Genomic DNA, 13,547 nt, shown 5'->3' with positions numbered 1-13,547 from the left:
GGAAAAAGAGAGAAAAGAAAGATAGGCCCTATCGACTCAATCTTGTGAGGTGCCTCAGCCCATCTTCTCCCGGACCCAGTGGTTTCGCATTGTTGCTCTTACGTCGCCACATTGGCTGTGACGGCTTCATGGACGGCACTTGCAGGTGGTCAGGCGAGTGTGAGGATGAGACAAAGAAGAGAAGAGAGAAGAGAAAGCCTTGACTTACGGAAGAAACTGCTGTTTTGATGCAGAAGAACTCCTCTTACAAGTCATTGGCTACTTAAAAACAAGGGTCACAACATCACCCATAACCTGCATAAAATGGTGCCTCCCACTCAGAATTGCAGAGGCAAACCTCTTTACAGAATGATGAATGCAATACAATAAAAGAAAGGAACATCTTGAGAAAAACAGATCCTCATCCCTCAGATCCTGACCTCTTTACCCCCACACGCCCACATTACGCTTTATACCGAAAATAGTAAGAGATAAGTAGAGTGAATTGAATATTAAATAATATTATATATTTTTTTGTATTATTATTATCATTATTTGTTTAACTTACTTTACTTTCCAGATTGACATCACAATGCAGATGCAATTTCATAACCCTGAAAATGTTAGCCTGCAATGCGGAATATTTTTTATTTTTATTTTTTTTTATTTAAAATAACTATTGTATATGGCAACTACAATCGCAGTTGTCAGAGTGAAAAGAAAAAAAATCCCAAAACAAATGCCAGTCACTTCACCACCAGTTAGACCTGTCAAGGAGAATACAATGTCAACAATATATACTGCACGTCACCAAAAGTCATGTTTTACTATGTACAGTTAAATGTATGCATTTTCTGCAGCTTGTTACTGTTATTGACGACGATAAATCAATACACATAAATATCAATAGGCATGGAGACATGAAGATGGTTTACCTGGCACATTAGCTGAACCATTGTTGTGTTGTCCTGGTGGTATGCAATAAACCGGAAATAAAAATATTGTGAAGGGCATAGATGTTGTGGTTATTATCATAACCAAACATGCATTGTTGTTATACCAAGTACCAGTCATCTAAAAGAGAGTCTGTCACCAAGTTGCCATAATGTTGATCACTGATCTTGTGTTGAAAATATTGTAATATCAAACCTGCAGTGCTCCAGGCAAGGGATATGAAGGTCAGGAGTGTCGGGTCTCCTAGGATGCCTTTCTGCATGGTTATAATATTCCTGGTGAGGAATTCCTTCCTCTTCAGTGTGACCTTGATGAAGTTACTCAGTCACTCACTTCTGTAGTAGGCCTATCTGTATATGCCTGAATGTGGAATGTGTTAAAGCGAAATGGTTGACTTCTTTTGAACACCGTCAATGTGTGATCCGAGGCACGATTTTCACACACCCTTCAACTTCCTTTATGAGAATACAGTCAGCCAAAATGTACTGACCATATGCTACTTATAAGCCACACTGTTTCAGAAAACCAGTAGATCAGCTGTTAGTCCACACATGACGCATCAAAACAATAAAGAGTATGTTTCTGTTTCTGTTCATGGCACATCTTGGCACACACTTTTGTCTTACAATGATAATGACAACAATAAACAGTTTAATGTGGTCATTAAGGGTGGGAATTGAGTAGAACCAGTTACACATTGTTCAATCCATTGAATTGTATGCCTCCAGCTTTATAAATTCCTCATGTTTTTCAGACCATGTTAAATGGCTCTTTTTGAGAGTGAACAGAAAGTGACATTTAATCACAGTGCAGCTCTATCCGGTTTACCTCACTCTAAGCAGCTGCAGCTGTGATATGAATGTGTTTTCTGAAGCAGTAATAAAGGTTTTATGTACTTTATGTTGCAGTTAGGCTATATACAGTACGTGCTGAACTTAACACAACATCAAAAATGTAACAAGTATGTATTTTTAAAAGAAAAAATGTTACTTTACCAATCATTTTTGTAATATTTTCCCCCAAGTTGCCGCTTTAAAAATTGAGTATTGCAATTTATTTTAAAATGTTTAAAGAATTGGACCAATAAGCAGAATAGACAGTGGCATTAATACTGATTAAATCCCAATCAATAGTAGTCATATAGCCAATAATAAACAAAATATGTATAATTAGCAATAGACCAAAAGGGATCATGGAAAAAAAGAGTCTTGTCAGTGACCTCTTGTTGATGGAAGGCCGACATAGCAGACGCTCATCAGAGGACCGCTGTGGGTGAGAGAGGACAAAGAGTTGGATCATGGAATTATAATAGCAAGGAGATCCAAAAAGTGTCCTAGTGAATTTAATTCTGGCTGCAATAGCAACCTGATTAAAGACCAGACCTGCTGTAATAGTCTCACTACAGAAGCAGGTAGGCCAGTTAGTTAAGTTTAGAAAGAACCATTGCCTGCCCCGCACAGAACGTTGGATAAGGTGTGATTACTTTGTGACTGAAGCTAGAAGCATAGAGAAATGTAGTCAGTCATTAATTGTGAGTGACATTCAAGTTAAGTGTCGTTTTAGCTGGGGTCAGAAAAGATGAGCCAGGATAGACACAGATCTGTAGCCTGGCCTCTGCCTGCCTACGTACTTCCGCTCGATTTCTTTTCCCTACAGTACTCCGTCTGGAATAGGTTGATTCGCCATCGTTTACTTCGGAGGTTGGGCAGCCGAACCAACCAGCGAACAGAGGGCATCCCTGAGAGCGATTACGTTACCCAGGCATGGTGTTTCAATTACTACGCTCCCGCCCCCGAAGCAGACCGCTTGGAATATATCAACGTAGGGAGCCAAAAGGGCTTATTATGAAATCTTTGAGCAAATGTGAATAAAAGGCGCAAATAAGGTTGGTGTGAGTTATTTTAGCTCTTTCTAGTTTAGCCTTTAGTCAAACTTTAGTTTAGTAGGCTACATGGTCGCATCAAAATCACTATTTTTCAAACACTAAAAGGCTCGACATAACATGAAACTTTGATCGAAGCATCATCAGTGTCTCTACATATGAACTCGAGCATTGAGAACATTGTTCGTGTACACATAGTTTACTAAAAAGAAAGATTTTGGACAACTCACTTCTTGCTGGCAAGATGGCAGCGAGCAGAAAAAACAAGTGAGTTGTTCAAAACTTTTCTTTTAAACTCTGTGTACACCAACAATGTTCTCAATGCTCGAGTTCATGTGTAGAGACACTAATGATACTTCGATCAAAGTTTCATGTTGTGTCGAGCCTTCGTAATGTTTGAAAAATAGCGATTTTGACGCGATTGTATCAAAAGGTCATTTCACCCGAAAACGACAAAGCATACAAGCTTAAAAGTGATGCTTTGGACGTACGTATGCATTTATATGAAAGTTTGACTTGGGTACATTCACAAAACACTATATGATGCATTTTGGCGAGAGTTACGCAGATGAAACGTGTGACTGTTTGCTGATCAGATGCACGCTCGCTTGTTATGGGTGTGATGCAGAGAAACTTCTCTGTATGACGAAACGCCGGTTGTTATGATTGGTTCAAAGCGGTTCAAAGGAACTCCAATGATTTTAAACCTCAAACTGTGCCCTCCCACCCGGAAATAAACGTACGCCTATGGATCTAGGTCAGACAACAGTGTTGGGAAATAGCTATATTAGCTGGGAATACCAGAAACTATGTTTTGGAGAGATTGAGCTAAAGTTGTTGATCTTTCAACCAGATTGAAATATCCTTGATGCATGTAGAAATCCGAGAAGAAACTGTAGAGTCATCAGGTAGGAAAGACACGTGGTAAAGTTGAGGATCATCTGCATAACAGTGATAGTGAAGCAGGATGGACTGCTTTGGCACCAGGTTGGTGGTGAGTAGCTCTCTCTTATTGCCCTGCCCCTCTCTCTAGCTTAATCTTAAAGTATTATCTGAGACCTGGTTGAACAAGTCTGTTTTGGATTCGTCTATTCAGATTAATGGCTACAACATTTTCCGTAGTGATCGTCCAAGTATGGGTGGTGGTGTTGCAATTTATGTTAAAACCAGGTTTAGCTGCAGAGTAACAAAATAATTCTCCCTTCCTAAACTCTGAGTTTTTGTTAATTGAGATTTCCTTGTCTTCCACTTCTCATGTGACTGTCATAGGTTACAAGACTCCATCTGCTTTCAAAAAAACAGTGAACACACTGGCTGATGTGCTAGCCAAGTTCCATGAACGTGAAGTTGTGCTTCTAGGGCATTTAAACTGGTATTGACTCCTTGAAGTGCATGTGTATTGAATTAAATCTTACACAGCTGGTTCTTTCCCTACCTGTCCTAATAGTAAACACCCAGAAAAGTCCACTCTAATAGACCTAATGCTCACCAATACACCACAGAAATAGCCAGTGTTTTCTCAAATGACATCAGTGACCATTGCACAATAGCTTCTGCCAGGGACACCAGACTTCCTAAAAAAAGAGAGAAACTTCAAAAGGTTTGTAGAACAGGCCTTTCTACACAATTTAAACCACTGTGAATTCTCTAGAATTAGTCTTATTCCAGACATTAACACTGCCTAGAACTACTTTCACTCAATATTTATTTCTGTCACTAATAAACATGCCCCCCTTAGATGCTACAGAATTAAGGGGCGGGTCAACCTATGGCTTTCCCCTAAAGTGGCTTCTCTGATTCATGAGAAAAATGTCACATGGGCCTTAGCAAGGAATTCCAACTCTCAGTCTGACTGGACTCACTTCAGGTACCTCTGAAACAAATGTACTCATCTCAAAAGAAAATGTAAATCTGACTTCTTCCTCCAGTAAACTAGTAATCTGAATAATCCCTCCAAATTCGGGAAAATAATTAAATCTCTAACACATCCTGTCAGGGACGGACTGGGACTAAAAAAAAGGCCCTGGCTTCTTCCACTACCATACGCAGTACAAACGCACACACACCCTTGTCCCTTGCTGTCTCACATACTTTGCCATTCAAAAATAGGTGGTCACAGTTTACAAAAATGCAAATTATGTGTTGCTGGAGAATTTGGGCCCCATAACATGAAATACTTTTGGGCCTACCAAATACTAGGGGGGTTCGGTTCTTCCGTGATGAATTGTGTGGAAACTAATTGATAAATGAACTTAAAATATATTACATGCATAGAAAGCATATATGGCCTATATATATTCAACTCATTTTAAGTCTACTGGAAGTTTGATCTCATCACATACTACTCATCACATACTTATCTTATAGCCTAAACAAAGCAACAATGTCATGCCTACTGTATGTATTACCTCTAATGAAAGGCAGGGGTAGCTCACTGCAAATAACCCCTTATAACATGTAAATGATCTGGGTACATGTTGGGCTATATTCTTTATGGGGACTTTTCATTTGAAAAAGGGCTACTGAGAGACTGTATAGGCCTAGTGTATGTCTACTAATGCTTGATAGCAGAATCCAGAAAGGCTACAGCTCTTGTAAAGAAAGTTTGTATGTGCAACACTTATTTACTTTAAGCAGTTAAAGACCCGTATTGAGGCCCATGCTCTTACAGTTGTGTTTTGCCTATGTGTTATGAATACATAGCCTACCACTTTGTTGAATGGAAGAAGATAAACGGTAATGCCTAGATGTGCAGCACGCCTATTCGTAGCTCCTTTGAAACACATTTTTCATATTCTAGCATCATGTGTAAAACTGGATAAGGGGTAAGGTTTAAATCACACCAAAGGCAAGATAGGCTACGAGAAATTATTCGAGAGGTAAAGTTTGTCAGTGGCCTAAATATAGCCTACCTTTGGGGGGAAACTGGTTAAATGTCGATGTACTCCCACTCAGTTTTCTGTTGCCTTGTTTTTCGTCTTTAACACACACACTATAACATAAACACACACACTCACGCACATGCACACACACACACCATTACCCCCCCACACACACTCATTACCCCCCCACACACACTCACAAGCAAACCCACACACACACACTCACACACACACAGAAGTATAAATATACACAAAAACACTATGCACACACTCATTTACATACACAAAAGTAGGGGACCTTTCTCAGCGCACTTCTGCACTTTTATCCCGTTCAAACTTTAGAACGTTATCTAACTTGGCAGGTCACCCCAGTCAGCTGACGGGGTTTGACAGGTCACCCCAGTCAGCTGATAACTGACAATCAGCTGATCTCGCCCGCCCCAACATAAACAAAGTCACAATGATCAATGATAAAATGACAGTTGCACATACAGCGCTACAGTACAGAGATCAAGGTAATGAGATGGAGATAAATATTGTCCTTTCACACTGATAATCAGTACAGAATTATTCATACATAAAAAATTAAGGAAATCATAAAACATATGTGGTGGTGCCACAATTGCACAGCCAACTGAAGTTATTAAGTAGTCATTGACAGTGTTTGTCGAACTCATGTGAGTGTGCCATGTTTCTAGTGTCTGTATTTTCATTCTAGTGTGAAGTCTGTCAAGTTTGTGTCTATGCACACTGGTTTTTGGATTATACCTCACACAGATTTGATATGAATTTGGGTATTGTGTAAAAGGACTTGTATTGAGTCTAAACAGGTTTGTACGCTTCTGACCTCAACCTGGTTCTTGTCTTCTGTTTTGCCTGCTTATATGTTGCTGTTTGGAGTATCAATATTCTGAACTCTCTCAGCCTAGCTGTCCTTATTAAGAGACTCATTAAAACACATCTTTGGTTGTCTACTTGTCACAGCTTTGCCAGGTTCTTCAGCAGCACCTCACTCTGCACCAGCCACTTCCCCAGCCACGCCCACTCATCAGCCTCACCCTCCTGTCACTCATTCTCTCTCCCCTGCCTACTGAAGCCTTACACCTGCAGCTGATCAATCAGCTGATCAGCTGCACTATATCAGGCCTCCCTCCTCACACACACTTTTTCTGGCCTCGTCAATGCTGTACGAAGGACCCAGCCAAAGACTCGCGCCCTCGCCTGCTCTTCAGTATTCTTTGGATTCAGTTAAGTTATGGACTTTGTTGGATGTTGCCCTCTATCTTCAGTTGCCTTAGTCTGATCTCCTGTGTGTTTGCTTTGTTTTGTATTCAGGGGCCCGTTGCACAAAACTAGGATAAGGGATTAAGCCGGGATATCTTTGTTATCCTGGCTCAATTTATCCGTGATCCAGTTGCACAAACGCGGGATAGGGGGCAGCAGGATATGTTATGGTATAAGTTACCATGGCGATTTATTCTGTGGAGCTAGCCTGCTCCAGACCAGGCTAAGTTCCAGGATCTATTTAATCTCATCCCTGATCTCAGTCAGCAGTCACCACAAACGGAAACCAATAGTTATTCCACTGCCCACTACACATTGTTATCACATATAACTAGACCCACTGTCATTATTTAAAAGTTTGTGATCATCAAATAACTTTTACATACTTGCCATTCCCGACCTGTCATGCGACAATGTGACGTCACGGGAGTGCCTAACCTTTTCGTGTGTGGTGGTCGCGGCACTAGTTGCAATATTCTCCTTAACAGAGGTGTTGCTGTTTGTTGCTGTTGTGAAAAGGCTATCGCTACCTACTTCACACCGTAGAAGAAGCAATGAAGCCACTCTTGTTGCCATGGTGAATCAGTGAATCTGTGATCGGTGGCGGGGTCTATTTGAGGGAGGCGTGAGCGCGCACTTATCCAGGATAGGTTTCACCTGGCTTGATGGATCCGTGTCCGCTCATCCTGGCTTGCTCGTTGTGCAACCAATTAAGCCTGTACGCTCGTGTTTTGGATTCATTGAGCGCAGCTCAGTAACTTATCCCGGATGTCTTAATTCTGCTTTTGTGCAATAGGCCCCTGGACCTACAAGTACTCTTCTGTTGACCATTCAATAAATCTCCATCACCGTGTACTGTATCTCCTAGTCCTCCTTCTGTGTACCGTGACACTACTACTACTACTACTGTCTCTGGGTCTGCAGTTGGGTCCAATTTGCATCTCTGGGCAATGAGCCGTGACCACATTAAGCAATAATTTACAATTTGGAGGTAATTCTACTCTTAGCCTATTGATTGTTTTAAGCGGTGAAACATAATATGATGATAAAGAAAACATCTAACCTTTTTGATTGCCTGATTCCATATTGATAAGCGTGTATTACTCTGGTGCCTCAGTAGGGGGCAGCATATATGAACACATTAGAGGGCCAACAGGCCCCTTCACTTCCACTCATGCAGAATTGGGTCTTACTCACAATGGTCTTTCTGATTATTTCACACTACCCTAATGATCCATCTGCACATATGTAGCTTAAGGTATGTTTTTAAAAATTGTACGTGTGAAGCAACATCAGATTAGGCCTAATGTGTAAATAACACATGCATGGGCAAAGTAAGCCCTTAGAATTATTGGAGAAACTGGCAGACTGTGACTCAAAGACCTAACCCACTTCAGAATCAAAGCCAAATCAATGAGACAATACCTGTCAGCTAGGGTCTGTCACTGTGAATCCAAGTTAAACATATTGCTTACGATCTCATTGAAGCTACAGGATTTAATGTCCTAGACCTATCGGTAGACATGTAATAGTGTTACAATTATATTGCAATAAAACGATCTGCCTAGGCCCAGAAAGGACAAAACATAACGCTTTACCTCTACGAAGGGCCTTTCACATTTTAATGCCATTTGATGGTAGCCATATTTCAACATGGTTGGAAATGGAGTGGTATTCATTTGATTAGTCCCTTTACTTTGGTCTTCAGAGAGGAGTGAAACGGGAAAGACTTACAGTTCAACTGAACTTGGACTGAGCTGAGGACAATACCTACACAGGTGGGGTGGGGGTACATTTAATATGTGACTCTTACTGTTAATGAATTTAATTAACAGTAATAAAGTTACTTAATTTCTGTAATCCCTTAATTGGTTGTGAAACCCATGTTTGCCTTCTCTGTATCACTGCAACATATATTGACCTAAAAACATTGCCTGTTATAGTCAGCTATGGGTTTTAACAAACGAGAGACTGAACTAGTGACAGAGTATTGGCCACTAGAGGGCAATGGTGGCAAACTTTGCTAGAAAGTGAAAGACAATATCAGTAATATCCTCAGGAAAGTGTTGTCACAATACCAAAACTATGACTTTGATACAACACCTGGGGCCTGTTGCCCAAAAGCAGAATTAAGACATCCGGGATAAGTTACTGAGCTGCGCTCAATGAATCCAAAACAAGAGCGTACAGGCTTAATTGGTTGCACAACGAGCAAGCCAGGATGAGCAGACACGGATTCATCAAGCCAGGTGAAACCTATCCTGGATAAGTGCGCGCTCACGGCTCCCTCAAATAGACCCCGCCACCGATCACAGATTCACTGATTCACCATGGCAACAAGAGCGGCTTCAATGCTTATCCTACGGTGTGAAGTAGGTAGATAGCCTTCTCACAACAGCAACAAACAGCAACACCTCTGTTAAGGAGAATATTGCAACTAGTTCCGCGACCACCACGTGTGAAACGGTTAGGCACTCCCGTGACGTCACATTGTCGCATGACAGGTCGGGAATGGCGAGTATGTAAAAGTTATTTAATGATCACAAACGTTTAAATAATGACAGTGGGTCTAGGTATATGTGATAACAATGTGTAGTGGGCAGTGGAATAACTATTGGTTTCCGTTTGTGGTGACTGCTGACTGAGATCAGGGATGAGATTAAATAGATCCTGGAATTTAACCTGGTCTGGAGCAGGCTAGCTCCACAGAATAAATAGTCATGGTGATTTATACCATAACATATCCTGCTGCCCCCTATCCCGCTTTTGTGCAACTGGATCACGGATAAATTGAGCCAGGATAACCAAGATATCCCGGCTTAATCCTTTATCCTAGTTTTGTGCAATAGGCCCCAGGCCTAAGTATCTTGATAACAATACTGAAATGATAACATGGCAAAACCCTTATTAACACTAGAGGTAATCGGATGGGTCTACATGACAGAACATGGAACTGCTTTTGGAACTTTTATTGGTAATCGGTCCTAATAAAATGGGGCACGTTTAATTCCAGGGTATTGCAGTACCCCTCTAGTACCTGTGGACTGTGAACTGATACCTTAGAGGAAGTGAATGAGAAAATTGCTGATAGCTCAGACACTGAATGAGCAAATAGGAGCACTGTGACACCAGCATGACCAAGTGACAGACTGGTGCAGTCAGTGATTATGTCACCTTTGTTTATGTTTATATTTCAAATTATTAGCAAACGCTGTTGTCAAAAAACACGTACATTATATGTTAACCAAGGATCAAATGTAACAAATGAAACACACCAGAGAGGTAGTTCACCTCTCCCTTCAGTATGCTCCACACAGGGTTTCATTTTTAGTTTGGGGGACCGGCTGCCCCCACTTGTTTGTTTCCAGTTTTTGGAGCCTGCAATGCATTATGGGAAGTGTAGTATAACCAGTGTGATGTAAAGCAGTGTTTTTCAACCTTTTTTGTGCCACGGCACATTTTTGACACTTAAAATGTCCCACGGCACACTAACATCCTGTGTGAAGAAAAAATAAACCTACCATAGCCTAAAATTTCAAATAATACACAGATATAGCCTTATTATGGCTTCTGTGCAAGACCTGCTCATTAAAACAAGCGCCCTGTTTCATTTGTAGGTGACTATATCTAATTTAATTGTTGTTATGAACTGGATATATGATGATTCTGTGAATACTGGATATGGGGCCCCCATTGTACAATCCCTGCATACCACAAATAGTGCAATCATACAATCAATGAGTGCATGTGGTTATAAACTATTTGATGCAACAGTTGCTTTTCTGGACCAGTGAGTGACATTTGGGTAATTTTCTGCGGCACACCTGATGATCTCTCACGGCACACTAGTGTGCCCCGGCACAGTGGTTGAAAAACACTGGCCTAAAGAGATCTTTCTTTTTTTATAGTGTACTGAGTAGCTAGCGGATCATGTGGAGATGATTACTGAATGTGACAAAAGATGTTACGGGCTTGAAATCGTAATGCTGACTGCACCTTTAAGACAAGGATGACTAACGGACTACGTAATCAGGTTTTAAATAGAAGCTGTCAGTTAAAAAAAAAAACAAGAAAGCAGTTTCTGTAAAGCTGATCAAGAGTGCCCAGAGGCAACACAATTCTTAAAGTGTTGTTCGTAATAAAATGGGGTATAATTTAACATTTTTAATTTCAGGGTATTGCAGTACTGGTTGTGCACCGATACCTCAGAAGGCATAACTGAATGAGCAAATTTCTGATACCTCAGACACTGAATGAGCAAATAGAAACACTATGACACCAGCATGGCCAAGTGACATTGATTGAGTTCTTAAACATGCCCCACGGATGGCCAACTGACTATGGAACCCCTCTGGGCACTCTTTATCAGACTTACAGAAACTGCTCTCTTGCTTTTCGCGCTTCAGGAGCCATTTTAGCTGATGTAGAGCTGTTTATGAAAAAAAGGGTCCCATACAGCAAAAAGGAAGTGGGCACTATGTGAAATACCCTTTCAAACATTTCTTGCAGCGTTTGTGTTTTCAAGAGTAATGCCAGCCACTGATTAGCATGTGAGTGAGGAACAGTGGCAAGGCTGTGGGTGGAGGTCATGTCCACCCACAGAACCTGAGGCTGAATTTTGACTCTAAAATTATTTTTGCCGCGTTGGTGTTTGGTTTGATGTGTTTGGCTGCAATACATGCCAGTGTTCATGTGGTGTGTGAGTAATCTGATGACTAAAGATGAGGAAAATGTGCTATTTTAGTCCAAAGGAGCATAGTTGAAAACGCGCGCGCGCGCACACACACACACACACACAGTAGACATGCACAAACTAATGCACATAAATTTACACACACACAAAAACAAGTTACAGTTCAGTTATAGAACTTTCAATAACTTTATAATTGTTAGGTATTTATTACAGTACAGCATCTACACAATGTGTTGCAAATTCAAACAGTACCCTTTACGACACTGTAGTCACTGTATAGACAATAGTAGTTTAACTGAAATGCCTGCAGATTGCACTTCTGTCCCATGGTACCATAAACAAAACTCAAAACTGAATTGAGAATTGAGTAGTAGAGAAATTATAATCCATATTCTACATTTTTTTTCATCAATAAATATCAATATTAAAACCATCTGAGTTTTGTGCTGCTTGTATTCAGTATTAGAGTATGTTTACCAAATGTTTAGAAAAGAGAACTTGTGACTCATTTTGAACATAAGGAATTGTATGGGGACATGTGTGTATGACAAATACATCATATACCAGTAAGGCACATGGATGTGGCAGGAATACTGTGCTCGAGGGCCATTTTTGCTATGCACCTCTCTGCTCCTCCATAGCAGTCAAGTTTGTTTGCCAGTTTTCAGAGAGCTTTTTCTTTTTCTGCAACATCTCTCTCTCTCTCTCTCTCTCTCTCTCTCTCTCTCTCTCTCTCTCTCTCTCTCTCTCTCTCTCTCTCTCTCTCTCTCTCTCTCTCTCTCTCTCTCTCTCTCTCTCTCTCTCTCTCTCTCTCTCTCTCTCTTGGAACTCCTCCTGCTATGAGTCACAGCGTGACTTGATGGTTGGGACCGGGACTGGTTCCTGGCCCGCTCAGGCCTCCCGTGAGCCAATCAGACGGCTGCCCTCCCACGTAACGACACATACAGCATGTTATCTTAATCACCCTGTACTGTATGACTGTTCACTTTCCCACTCTACACTATTCTGTTTTCCAACTCTGTACTGTATGACTGTTCACTTTCCCACTCTACACTATTCTGTTTTCCAACTCTGTACTGTATGACTGTTCACTTTCCCACTCTACACTATTCTGTTCTCCAACTCTGTACTGTATGACTGTTCACTTTCCCACTCTATACTATTCTGTTCTCCAACTCTGTACTGTATGACTGTTCACTTTCCCACTCTATACTATTCTGTTTTCCAACTCTGTACTGTATGACTGTTCACTTTCCCACTCTATACTATTCTGTTTTCCAACTCTGTACTGTATGACTGTTCACTTTCCCACTCTATACTATTCTGTTCTCCAACTCTGTACAGAGGCGTAGTTTTCAGGCCTCCGCAATGGTTGTGTGTGTGTGTGTGTGTGTGGGGGGATCTCGATTTGAATAGACAACTTGCACTCTTAACAAGTACACCACATAACTGTGGTGTACTTGTTAAGAGTAAAGGCCTTGATCATTGTCTCCTGACTGTCCAACAGCAATCAAAACGTGGCAATTTACTCAGTGGTTCATGGCCACCGTTATTGTCTTCTGGTGGTTTAAATCCCATTACCTTCATATGTACACAGTGTTGCCTGTTTTGTTCTTTTGTTCATACTCCTGATTTGACTCAGTGTCCATTCACTGGATAAGATGAGAAGGCTTTTGCTACCTCAACTTTGTCCATATCTATACTATTTCTAAACACACTTTTTTTTCATCCAGATGCCTGAAGACAGTACATGTTGCAGGAACAAGTCCCATCTCTAGAGGACCTTAAGCCATCTAAGACATTCGTCATCTTGCGGTGGCCCATCATGTGCTGCTCAAATACGTCTTACGATTTAAAAGCACATTTTGGTTTG

The 13,547-nt window shown here is 41.0% G+C and overlaps 1 long non-coding RNA gene across 1 annotated transcript; it reads right to left on the bottom strand.

The window, feature by feature from the left end:
- Positions 1 to 102: 102 nt before the first annotated feature.
- LOC121700252 lies at positions 103 to 1,289 on the bottom strand. The gene is made up of 3 exons (XR_006027147.1): positions 1,129 to 1,289; positions 915 to 947; positions 103 to 746 (listed from the first exon to the last, which is right to left on the bottom strand). It is a non-coding gene; the product is annotated as an uncharacterized LOC121700252 (long non-coding RNA).
- Positions 1,290 to 13,547: the final 12,258 nt, after the last annotated feature.

The sequence above is a fragment of the Alosa sapidissima genome, chromosome 2 (assembly GCF_018492685.1).
Source record: "Alosa sapidissima isolate fAloSap1 chromosome 2, fAloSap1.pri, whole genome shotgun sequence".
NCBI classification, from domain to species: Eukaryota; Metazoa; Chordata; class Actinopteri; order Clupeiformes; family Clupeidae; genus Alosa; species Alosa sapidissima.
Note: the sequence above shows the minus strand (reverse complement) of the source record. Positions and strands in the feature narration are given on the sequence as shown.